The 13,345-nt window shown below is 40.8% G+C and overlaps 1 protein-coding gene across 4 annotated transcripts in view; it reads right to left on the bottom strand.

Annotated features, from left to right (window-relative positions):
* MCU (mitochondrial calcium uniporter) overlaps nucleotides 1-13,345 on the bottom strand; it is a 213,088-nt gene that overhangs the window by 185,327 nt on the left and 14,416 nt on the right. Inside the window, exons 2-3 of one of the 4 annotated variants that reach the window (XM_089313425.1) lie at nucleotides 9,326-9,441; nucleotides 8,679-8,820 (exon numbers count right to left, since the gene is read on the bottom strand). The exons of 1 other annotated variant lie outside the window; for it this stretch is intronic. The gene's annotated coding sequence lies outside the window, so the exon portion shown is untranslated. The remainder of the gene's footprint in view (nucleotides 1-8,678; nucleotides 8,821-9,325; nucleotides 9,442-13,345) is intronic. 2 more of the 4 variants (XM_008269976.5, XM_008269977.5) reach the window with 2 other exon arrangements.

Here is a 13,345-nt window from a genome sequence, read left to right as displayed (position 1 = left end):
TGAATTAGCCACTCAGAGCTATATTTGTTAAGTTAAAGGAAGCTCTACTATTTATTACTATGGGAGAAAAAACAAGATGCAGAAAAGAATGCACAATATGATCCAATTTAATAAAACAAATTATACATACGAAAAAAGTGTGCCTGGAAGAGTACATGTGGTGGCAGATGGGCAGACAAAATATAGAATGATTATTCAAGCATGGTGGGGAGGGGTATGAAGGACACATACTACCCTGAAGTGAAATGGGCAAAGGGAGAGGACCTAGACAAGAAAGGATGAAAGAAGTACAGGTGCCGGCATTGTGGTGCAGAAGGTTAAGCCGTCACTTGCGAGGCTGGCACACCATATTGGAGCACCACTTCCCAGTCTCGACTGCTCTGCTTCTGATCCAACTTCCTGCTTATGCTCCTGCGACGGCAGAAGACGGTCCAATTACTTGGGCGCCAGTCACCTACATGGGAGACCTGAAAGGAGTTTCTGTCTCCAGCCTTTGCCTGGCCTATCCCAAGCTGTCATAGACATCAGGGGAGACAACAATGGATGGAAGACCCCCCACCCCATTGCTCTTTCAAATAAATAAATACTTTTTAAAAAGAAATCTAAATCCAGTTATATACAAGTCATTATGTGTAGGCATAGAAATATTTTAAAAATAAAGGGAAGGGGCAAAAAAAATGAATATAAGAAAAAAAACAATTAGAAATCAGCTAACCTAATGTTCCAGATGATCCAAAGATTCATTTATTCAAAACTAACTGCTTATTTTGTGCAAGATACAGAAAAAAAGGTGGGAATCTCCCTTCCAATAACAGATCCAGTAACAAAGAATCCTTCTGTTCCCAAGGAGGAACATAACTTTTTTTTCTAAAGAAACCTTGTATTTAATGAATACAAATTTCATGAGTACAACTTTAGGACTATAGTTACTCTTCCCACCATACCCATCCTCCCACCTACACTCTCATCCCTCCTTCTCCTCCCTCTCCCCTTCCCAATTCCATTCTCCATTAAGATTCATTTTCAATTAACTTTGTACACAGAAAACCAACACTATACTAAGTAAACATTTCAACAATCTGTACAAACACATTCACACAAAAAAAGACCTGAGAACAAGTTTTACAGTTAACTCTCGTAATACAACTCACTGAGGTCCTGCATGGGAAGTTAGTGCACAGTGACCCTGTTGTTAATTTAACAGTTAACACTCTTACATGTGACCACCCAAGGCTCCTGACATGAGCTGCCAAGGCTATAGAAGCCTTTTGAATCCACAAATTCCATCAATATTTAGACAAGGCCATAAGCAAAGTTGAAGTTCTCTCCTCCCTTCAGTAAAAAGTACATCTTTCTTTGATGGCCACTTCAATCCACTGGCGTCTCATTCACAGAGATTTTTCATGTAGACCATTTTTTGTCACAATGTTTTGGCTTTCCATGCCTGAAATGCTCTCATGGGCTTTTCAGCCAGACCAGAATGCCTTAAGGGTTAATTATGAGGTCAGAGTGCTACTTTTTTTTTTTTTTTTTTTTGACAGGCAGAGTGGACAGTGAGAGAGAGAGAGACAGAGAGAAAGGTCTTCCTTTGCCGTTGGTTCAACCTCCAATGGCCGCCATGGCCGGCGCGCGCTGCGGCCAGCGCACCGCGCTGATCTGAAGCCAGGAGTCAGGTGCTTCTCCTGGTCTCCCATGGGGTGCAGGGCCCAAGCACTTGGGCCTTCCTCCACTGCACTCCCGGGCCACAGCAGAGAGCTGGCCTGGAAGAGGGGCAACCGGGACAGAATCCGGCGCCCCTACCGGGACTAGAACCCGGTGTGCCGGCGCCGCTAGGCAGAGGATTAGCCTAGTGAGCCGCGGCGCCGGCCAGAGTGCTACTTAAAGCAACTTTCATTCTATGAGTCTGCTATATGGTCGCACATAACATTTTAAAGTTGATCTAATTAAAGAAAATTCTTCCATATGTTTAGCTGAAATTTGCTTCTCCACAAGTAGAAAGAAGGAAGAGGGGCCGGCGCCGTGGCTCAACAGGCTAATCCTCCACCTAGCAGCGCCGGCACACTGGGTTCTAGTCCCGGTCGGGGCGCCGGATTCTGTCCCGGTTGCCCCTCTTCCAGGCCAGCTCTCTGCTGTGGCCCGGGAAGGCAGTGGAGGATGGCCCAAGTCCTTGGGCCCTGCACCCCATGGGAGACCAGGATAAGCACCTGGCTCCTGCCTTCGGGTCAGCGCAGTGTGCTGGCTGCAGCGCTCCGGCCGCAGCGGCCATTGGAGGTTGAACCAACAGCAAAGGAAGACCTTTCTCTCTGTCTCTCTCTCTCTCACTATCCACTCTGCCTGTCAAAAAAAAAAAAAACAAAAAAACAAAAAACAGGGGCCAGCACTGTGGTGCAGCGGGTGAAGCTGCTGCCTGCAGTGCCACATCCCATATGAGTGCTAGTTTGAGTCCTGGGTGCTCTACTTCCCATCCAGCTCTCTGCTTCAGCCTGGGAGGGCAGCGGAGAATGGCCAAGGTCCTTGGGCCCCTTCACCCACATTGGAGACTGGGAGGAGGCTCTCTCTTGGCTCCTGGCTTCAGATTGGTGCAGCTCTGGCAGCTGTGGCCATCTGGGGAGTGAACTAGTAGATGGAAGACCTCTCTCTCTCTCTCTCTCTCCCCTCTGAGTCAGCCTTTCAAAAAAAAATAATTTTTAAAAAATAAAAACAAAAAATATCAGGAAGGAAATACATAAAAATGTCAACAATGGTTGTCTGTGGGTAACGTTTTTCTTTTTCCCTCCATCTTTCTGTATACCTCAACTTTTTTTATGATAAAGACTTAACACTTTTATAACAGTAAAAAACTTTAAAACAGATAATGATTTTGAAACATACCAGAGAAAATAAGAATCATAGTATCACATATAGAAACAGAAACTACATTTATCTTTGTTTGGACAAATTTGTAATTTTTAAAAAAAACTTAGTTGAAAAAAGAAAACATGTTGTTGGGGCAGGTGTTTGGCCAAGTGGTTAAGACACCTGCATCCCATGTCAGAGTGCCTGGGTTCAAGTCCTGGCTCTGCTCCCAATTCCAACTTCTTGCTAATGTGCACCTTAGGAGGTAGCAGGTGATGGGTGAGATGGGTGAGTTTGAGATGATGATAAAACATTAAAAAAAAAAAAAAAAAAAAAAAACCATTTAGGAACCAGCACTATGACACAGCAGGTTAAGCTGTCGCCTGTGATGCCAGCATCCCAAACTAAAATACCAGTTCAAGTCCCAGCTGCTCTGCCTCTGATCCAGCTCTCTGCTGATGTGCCTGAAAAGGCAGCAAAGGATAGCCCAGGTAGTTAGGTCCCTGTCACTCACGTGGGAAACCCAGAAGCAGTTCTAGACTCCTGGCTTTGGCCTGGATCAGCCCCAGTCATTGCAGCCATTTGCGGAGACAATCAGCACATGGAAGACTCTCTCCTCTCCCTTCTCCTCTCTCCCTTCTCCCTTCTCCCCTCTTCCCCTGCACTATGGCGCAGTGGGTTAAAGCCCCAGCCTGCAGCGCTGGCATCCCAAATGGGTGGCGGTTTGAGACCCGGCTGCTCTGCTTCCAATCCAGCTCTCTGCTATGGCCTGTGAAAGCAGTGGAAGATGGCCTAAGTGCTTAGGTCCCTGCACTCATGTGGGAGACCTGAAGAAGCTCCTGGCTCCTGGCTTCAGATCAGCTCAGCCCTGGGCATTGTGGTCATTTGGGGAGTGAAGCAGCGGAATGGAAGACCTCTCTCTCTCTCTCTCTCTCTCTCTCTTTCTCTGGCTCTACCTCTCTCTCTGTAACTCTTTGAAATCAATACAATAATTCTAAAAAAAAAAGTTTCAGATTTTGGAGATTTCTGGATTAAAGATGCTGACCTGTGTGATAAATCAGCATGCTAATCTGTACATTTTATTATTTATACAAGAAAAACTCCCCATAAACCCATTTTGATTTTCTAAAAAAGTACAAATCCCATTTTCCCATCACTTAACAGAGATCTTCAAAGTTGCAATTATGTTATTGTGAGAATAACATACTACCAAATACACATTCAACTGTAAATATTGTTGAGCTCCTCATAAGGAATTGAAGTTAATAGTAATTTCAAATTGCAATTACCAATTATAGGCCCACACTGATTTGTTTATATGTATCAAAGATATTTTCATTTCAAGGAAAATGAAATGTTTTTTTTTTTTTCAGTCTCAACAGCAAATATAACCATTATTCACACCCACAAACAACACTGCCCTAAATAGCGATAATGCATCACTACAGCAAGGCATCAGTACCTAAACACTGTAGTATATCAGAAATCATCTCGGAACAGCCAATACAATAAAAATTTTATAAAAGGAGACCACGGAAAGCCTTATGGAGAATACAGTATTTCAGCAGATGTGTGAGAGAGATAAGAAACAAGCAAAGCCTAACTCAAATAACTGGATAAAACAAAAGGAATCAGTAAGAAATGTTGCAAAAAAGCGTTCCATTTGGGAAGAAAGCTGCATATTCTTGTTGGATGTCAGGTGATGCCTTGAAAGATAAAAGAACACACTAAATATACAGCGATGCAAGACTGAAGTTCAGGCACGGATGTGAAAAAGACAACTCGGGGGAACGACGCTCTATTAGCAATGCTGAAGCAACAGCTACACCCAAACCACAGCTACTTGGCTGAGCAGTCTTCACTGCAGTAAAAGTAAATAAATAAATAAAGGTGGAGGGGAGGAGATGCTATAACGTGGTGGCTCAACTTAATACAGACCAAAAAGAAAAGACATTGTCCTCTGAAGCATCCCAAAATCTGGTTACACTAAAAAGAAACCGTTAGCACTACCTATTTTACTCATCTAATAATACAATAGGACTATAACAGCTGTAGTAATACAATGGCACTTTGATAATCTTCCATTTCTGATGCCACAAACTCATATTCTAAAATAAATTTGTTCAATGTGTTCTGTATATATATCCCTTAAACATTACTAGTGAAATTCTGGGGATGGTTTGTGTGTGTTTCAGAAGTGCTAATACGTTTGATACTTCTGGTATACCTTTCTTCTTTGGAAACTAACCAGTGTATGCAAAGTACTTAAGTTTAATAACATTTTCACAAAGTGAACACAGCCATGTAACCAGCACCTAAACCAAAAAACAGAATATCTTAGCACTCCCAAAGCCCCATTCGCACCTCTTTGCAAACATTTCCTCCAACCTTCAACAAGAGTAATCAACATCCTGACTTCAGACACCGCAGTGGAGGATGGCCTTTTTTGAATTGTATGTAAATCCAATCATGGGGCGTACAGTATTAGTGCCTCACTTTCTTTGCTCAACCTTACATTTGTGAGATTCCCGCATTTTTATATGTAGCTGTAGTTTGTACATTCTAATCATTGTCTAATACTCATTGTGTGACTATATCACAACCCATTTACCCATCCGACCGTTCACGGACATTTGGGAAGTTTCAGTTTTGACTATTAGTCCTGCCATGAACATTTTTGTCCATGTCTTTCGGTGAATATATGCCCACAGTGCTGTTTGTATAAATCTAGAAGTAGAACTGCTGAGTCATAGGGCATGCATGTGTTCAACTTCAGTAAATAAAGAACTTTTAAGGAAGAAGACTGCAGGTCCTTACGGGGAAATCTAAATGATTAATGATCTATTAGAAATTTCTGACTTCAAAAATTACTTCCAGGTGGATAAATACATTGAAGCAGGACAGATAACCACATCACTACTCCCACATGAAGCAATTAAATTCAGAAAATTTTTTTTCTTTTTTTTTTTTTTTTTTTTTTTTGGGACAGAGTTAGACAGAGAGAGAGAGAGAGAGAGAAAGAGAGAGATCTTCCTTCCATTGGTTCACCCCCCAAATGGCTGCTACAGCCAGCGCGCTACGCCAATCCAAAGCCAGGAGCCAAGTGCTTCCTCCTGGTCTCCCATGTGGGTGCAGGGCCCAAGCACTTGGGCCATCCTCCACTGCACTCCCGGGCCACAGCAGAGAGCTGGACTGGAAGAGGAGCAACCAGGACAGAAGCAGTGCCCCAACTGGGATTAGAACCCGAGTACCGGCACTGCAGGAGGAGGACTAGCGAGCCACAGCACGGGCCCCAGAAAATTTTCATCTGAGGTTTAGCATGGGACAGTAATAGAAGTAACCAAGTTTGTCTTACCCTTTCTGAATCTGATGATGCTAAAATTTAGAAACAAACAACCAAAGAGCCATGACTTCAATAAGATAAAGTATCGACTTTTCAACATGTTACAGAATATAAATGTTGCAAGTCACAATTTTGTAGCAGCAGGCTATACTCATTTAATCAAAATATCTAAGAGGGAAAGGGACCTCAGAACTGTCTAATCTACAAATGATCTTCTACCTCAATGAACATGCCAATAATCACTTAATTCTGGGACAGAAAAAAGAATATTGGGCAAAAACTAAGCAAATCTGAATAAAGTATGTACTTTGATTAATAAAAGTGCATCAAAATTGTATCATTAATTTTAACAATTATGCTACAGTAATGTAAGATGTCAATAAGGAAAAAGGATATATGGAAACTTTATGGACTATCCTCATTTTTCTTTATAAGATTTGTTTTATTTATATGAAAGGCAGACTTACAGAGAAAGAGGGGCAGATACAGAGAGAAAAACATCTTCCATATACTGGTTCACTCCCCAAATGGCTAGAACAGCCAGGGCTGGGTCAGACTAAAGTCAGAAGCCAGGAGCTTCATTCAGGTCTCCCACACGAGTGCAGGGGACCAAGCAGTTGAGTCATATTCTGCTGCTTTCCCAGGTGCATTAGGAGGGAGCTGGATCAGAACTGGAGCAGCTGGGCCTCAACCAGCATCCACACAGGATGCCAATGCTGCAGACAGTGGCTTAACCTGCTATACCACAACACCAGCCCCTTCTCATCATTTTCCTACAAATCTAAACTTCATTTTCAAAGTCCACTTAAAACTATGTAACATAATATGCAGATTGGAATACATCTGCTAAACTATTTTCAGAATGCAATCCAGTGGCACACACACATGCACCCACATACACATACACAGTTTCCATCTATGGGTTTAGATACACAGATACATGAGGGAAGAATTCTATCTATAACAATTCTGGGTTTGCTCCTAGCTATAAAATTATGAACAAGAGTCTGGCTTCCTTTTTTATCTCATCTAATTTAACCTTTCGAGTATATAACTAAAAATCACATAATGATTCACTAAGAAGCAATTCCCCAGTCACCCACAAAAAATGAAAGAATCCAAACTCCAAGTGAGATCAACATTCCAACAATCATATCTTTGTGGTTTAAACCATAAGGCCTTCCTTTTGGTCTGAGAGAGTAAAGGGAAACAGCCTATGCATTTGGGCTAACAGAGAAAACATGCAGCCTGCTAACAGGTACTGAAACCTGGAGGAAGGAACCGCGAGCGAGGACGAGAGGACGAGCCTCTAGCTGCAGTTCTACCACCCATTTGTCCTGTGATCCCTGAAATGGCAGTCCTCAATTTCCATGATCTCAAGTCCACATAAAAATTTTAATTAATTAATTAATTTTATTTCAGAAGTAGAGGAACACGGAGAGGGAGAGACAGAAAGCACACTCCCATTTTCTGGTTTAATCCCCAAATTACCGCAGTGGCTGGGAGTGGGCCAAAGCTGGGAGCTGACAACTCAATCCCGGCCTCCCACATGGATGGCAGGGACTCAAGTACTTGAGCCATCCTAATTGCCTCCCATGGTGCACATTAACAAAAAGCTAGAATTAGGAGCGATACCAGGACTCAAACCCAAGCACTCCAACATGGGATGTGGATGTCCTAACTTTGGTCTAAACCACCAGGCAAGACACCTGCCCCTCAAATCCATTTTAATTATAATTCTTACATGAATCAGGAGGTTCTTTCACTATCAATTCTGGGCTGTGTAAGATATCACAGTTAAATCTTTTATCCTTATATGTACTATAAAATTGTTAAAGAATCTGAAACTTAGAATATAATGAATACATGTATTTATATATACAATATAATGAATGATAAAGAAATTGGACTGCTATCATAGCTTTTCCACTTAATTAACCTAGTATTTGTAACCATACACACATAACAAATATTTACAGTAATACGTCAATAAGGAAAAGAGAAAGTTGGGAACTCTGTGGACTATCCTCATCTTGTTTTCCACAAATCTAAAGCTATTCTAAAACAAAATTATGACACAGGTCTTGGCATTCTCAGTTTTCTCTTTAGAAGCCTATTTGAATCAATTGTGATTTTAGCAAGTTTATATCTAAATACAATTTGGTTTTGTTCTTCTATAGTAGGAGTTGCCAAACTTTTTCTTAAAGGGCCAGATCACAACTATTTTAAACTTCATGGACCAATGGTCTCGGTCACAACTCTGCCATTATAGTGCAAGGGCAGCCAGATGATATATAAATATCTGGATCTGTGTTTCAATAAAACTTCATTTACAAAAACAAATAGCATTTCTAGTTTACCAATCCCTGTTCTATAGTAACAGGGAGCAGGAAAATCAACCAGCAAGACCAATTTTGTAAAATCTCAGCAAGAGTTCATGCTGAAATGAACTGTTTCATTTGCAGGGAGAAAATGCTTATGAATCATGATCTTCACATACCTGTGAATGTTCAAGTTTCCCCTGCGTGAACAGGTCACATCACCAATACCTAAGACAGAGCAGGAAAACACTCTCCCTTACATGGTTGTTATGACATAACAGGGGATGTGTTAATTTACATAGGCAAAATTTACAAGATGACCTGCAAAAGTAAAATACCAGGTTTTAGAAAATTCATTGATAAACACAGAAACCCAAACCTGATTAAAGTCAACCATAACTTCATTAAGATAAATGTCACAGTCACTGGCTTTCCAGGGAGAGCTACCCTGTTCCCATGCAGCCTAGCAGATCCTCGGTCATTCATAACCTATTAAATTTCCAGAAGGCCAGAGTAACTGAGCTAACTGTTCTGATTTGTTCTAGGATAGGACAGGAGTTCCTCACCAGTATGAAGTCATCTAATCAGGCCAGCTTCATATGTATCAGCCCTTAGGGTTTCTCCTAATAAAAGTGTTCTATTCTGCAAGAGTTACTTCACTAAATTCAGCCTCACGTAGCTACCAGGTGTTCAACAGCAGGCTGGAGCAAAGAGCTGGCCCACAAAACCAAGCAAGTGCCTTTTTAAAAACTAATCTTAAGAAGTTCCTCTACATGGCTTTGCAAAGTAAGCAAAAACCATGCTAAACAGTAAAAAAGGCACTTACTTGACTTCCATAGGCCAGCTCCACACTCTAGCAGCTAGGTTGTCACTGGCATGGAACATGGAGAGTGAGGTGGAAACGCAATCTTGCCAACCACTGTAGGAATGGTAGTGAAACACCTAAAAGAACAGAAGAAAGTAAAGTCAATGTGGAAGGTAAAGGCCCTCCTGAACCTGCTAACGTGGCTAGCTCAGTGCATAATGCAAAAGAAGAAAAGGAAGTTCAAAAAGACCATTAGTTATGAGAGTGAGCCTCAGGAATTGAGGACTCTATGATAGGAATATGAGCTGTAATCTAGAATAAATCCAGACTGACTATGAGAAATACTGTATTAAATCTTCGGTACCACATGGTAAGCTCAAACCAATGTAAATACTGGGAATCTGAAACAATTCATAAACACATAGTCTTAGAAATACTTTCTGATTAAAGAAGGGAAACTTTTTTTAACTTCATTTCTGTGCTTCCAGAATATCAAAAACTGATAGAAACCTAATAAACAATGAAGAAATAATTTTTTTTTTTTCAGTTAGAAAAGATTCTGACAACAGAAAGTTTAGGCTACACAGGTTCATTCAGGAACTTTTACTAGTTTTAGAAACAAGTTTACCAGGGGATTCCAATTCAATCCCATCAAGGTGGCATGTGCCAATGCCATCTCACTATTCCAAGTGATCAATTTCAGTTCACAATTGATCATAATGAAAGGACTAAGAGTCAAAGGGAGCACATAAACAAGTCTAGTATCTGCTAACACTAACCGATAGAATAAATAAAGGGGAGAGTGATCCAACATGGGAAGTGAGATACTCAGCAGACTCATAGAATGGCGGATGTCCTAAATAGCACTCTGGCCTCAGAATCAGCCCTAAAGGCACTCGGATCTGGCTGAAAAGCCCATGAGAGTATTTCAGGCATGGAAAGCCAAGACACTCTGGCAAAAAGATCTCTGTGAGTGAGATCCCAGTGGAAAGAACAGGTCTTCAAAGAGGGAGGTGCCTTTCTCTGAAGGGAGGAGAGAACCTCCACTTTGACTATGACCTTGTCTAAACAAGATAAGAGTCGGAGAACTCAAGGGGCTTCCATAGCCTTGGAAACTCATGACTGGTGCATAGGGAGATTACTGATGCCATAAACAGGAGTGTCAATTTGTAAAGTCAACAACAGGAGTCACTGTGCACTTACTCCTCATATAGGATCTCTGTCCTTAATGTGCTGTACACTGAGGCTTAATGCTATAACGAGTACTCAAACAGTATATTTCACTTTGTGTTTCTATGGGGGTGCAAACGATTGAAATCTTTACTTAATGTACACTAAACTGATCTTCTGTAAAAAAAAAAAAAAAGAAAAGAAAAGAAAAGAAATTATCAATTCCCAACTTGACTCTCACTGGGATTAAACATGACAATAGGTCTGATCTGATTTCATCATCATTTAAAAAAAAATCATCTATTATTTTTCACTTTATGTTTCTGTGTGGGAACAAACTGTTGAAATCCTTACTTAAGGTATACTAAGCTGATCTTCTGTATATTAAGATAATCGAAAATGAATCTTGATGTGAATGGAAGGGGAGAGGGAGTGGGAAAGGGGAGGGTTGTGGGTGAGAGGGACGGTATGGGGGGGAAAGCCATTGTAACCCATGAGTCGTACTTTGGAAATTTATATGCATTAAATAAAAGATAAAAAAAAAAAAGAAAAAGAAACAAGTTTACAAAACTTAGAAATCTTAGTTCACTAAAGGAATGAAAACAAACAATTCATTTGCCTAGCCACACAGCTTTTCAGCACAGGGATTCTGCTTCAGAATAAGACACATTGCTTCTTGGCCTTTTGGCTAAGATCAAGTGTAGAATGATAAGACACAGGAAGAGGCATTTGGCCCAATGGTTAAGTCACCACTTGGGATGCTCACATCCAGTATCAGAGTGCCTGGGTTCAAATCCTGGCTCTGCTTCCAATTCTAGCTTCTTGCTAATGCACACCCTGGACTCAAGGAGACTGTGTTACTGTCACCCACATGGAAAACCTTGTTTTAGCCTGTCTCAGTCCTGCTGTTGCCAGCATTTGAAGAATGAACCAGTGGATGAAAGATTTCCCATTGTCTCTGTCTTTTTGCCTTTCAAGTAAAATTAAGTAATTCTTTTGGAAAATAAGAGATTATCTCAAAACAAAAACAATAGAAGAAACACTTCACATACCACTACCTCCTCTTCCCAAAAACAAGTGCACTAGTCCTGAGTAAAAAAAATTGTGCAGTTAGTAAGAAAAACAACAATTATGAAAAAAATAAAGCATTCTTAATTAGCAATACCCTACTCCCTCCTTCCATCTAATCATTCCAACCATTAAAAAATGTTTTCCTTTACTGGAGGTACATTCAGCAGCTTTCCTACAGAACCGGGTAACAAGTAAACAGGCAGCTGAGTTTAATCATCTTTAAGGCTCCGGAATCTATCCAAAAAGCAAAGAGATAATTTTTTATCCTAATTTTTAGCCAAAAGACTATTCTTGTATAACCCCTAATTCTAATATCCTTAAAATTGGCCATCCTTTTTAACAATCTGGTGGTTCAAACTGCCCAGATCCCAATTAATTTAATTAGAACAGGAGATCCACTGCTAATAGCATATTTGGCCAGACTACATCTTGAGTGCCTAACCAACATTTTCATCTTAATTTTGGCTGATGTTTGCTTGCCTTAGCTACAGTCCCTGGAAAGCATCCATTTATTAGTGTTTCCCTTGCTGTCTCAGCATTTCTGGTTAATGCACTATAGCAAATCATTTGGAGGTACAACCTGAATGAAGCTCCGCACTGTGCATTCCACAAAAATGCTCCAACCATTACCAACAATGCTACAAATGAAAGACAACAGCATCAAACTGAGAAGATAAAAAAAGTATAAGACTGCTTTTTTAAGAACAATGACTATCAAACATACACACTAATACACACAGAAGATTCATTAGTAAAACAAATTTTGGGGCCAGGGTTGTGGTGTAGCAGGTTAAGCCACCACTTGGGCCTCCTGTGTCCTATATTAGCATGCTGATTTGAGTCTTGGCTGCTCCACTTACTATCCAGCTTCCTGCGAATCCACCTGGGAAGGCAATGGATAGTAGCCCAAGTACTTGGGCCCTATTATTCGTATGGGAGACCCAAATGGAGTTCCAGGCTCTTGGCTTCAGCCTAGCTCTCCTATTGTAGCCATCTGGGGAGTGACCCAAAGGATGGAAGCTCCCCCCTCCTCCCCTAAGTCATTCTGATTAAAAAAAAAAAAAAGACAAATATTTCTTGGAAACCACCTGTCTCAAAAAGAAGTCTCTCCCCTCATTCCTTAGCCTTCCTTTTTTTCAGCTTGCCTCATAAAACCATGGCAATTCTAGGACAGCCTTTTTTTTTTTTTACCATAAAAGGCGCATATCCTCTTAAAAAATAAAGCAGACCATCTCCAAATTATGGATAGTTTCAAACAGAGAAAAGAAACAATGAATTCATGCCAAGAAATTTCCATCCAAGACTTGTCTGCACTTGAAAAATCTGAGGATTTTAGTCAATTAAGCTTTGGCCGCAGCAGCTCCATCCCTCACAAGCTTCCCGCATCACAGCAGATGCAGTTCTGTGCTTCACACGAGACGAGACGTGTTCCTCTGTGTAAGGAAACACTGGGCTTCTCCGCCTTCCCTCAGGGAAGAACAAAGGGTTTTCCCAGGAATGTTATACACCAGGACACTGCAAACCAAAAAAGGAAACTGGCTTTTTTGAAAGTCAAAACAGCATTCCTAGTCTAACTTTAAATATGACATAATAGATTCCTCCTTCCATCCCCCAAATACTCTGCTCTAAAGGCCAACAGCCAATGGGAGAATGATTAAATATATGAATAGAGATAAAAATGACAAAAAGCAGTTTAAAAATGAATAAGCAAGAACCACTAAATACTAACAACTACTTTTTTAAAAAGTACTAACCAAAAAGAACAAATGGCAGAAGGATACATACAGAGGATTACCTTCT

Source organism: Oryctolagus cuniculus, chromosome 15 (genome assembly GCF_051225735.1).
Source record: "Oryctolagus cuniculus isolate XC-2025 breed Fujian yellow rabbit chromosome 15, ASM5122573v1, whole genome shotgun sequence".
NCBI classification, from domain to species: domain Eukaryota; kingdom Metazoa; phylum Chordata; class Mammalia; order Lagomorpha; family Leporidae; genus Oryctolagus; species Oryctolagus cuniculus.
The sequence above is the reverse complement of the archived record's forward strand: the minus strand, read 5'-3'. Positions and strand labels throughout refer to the sequence as shown.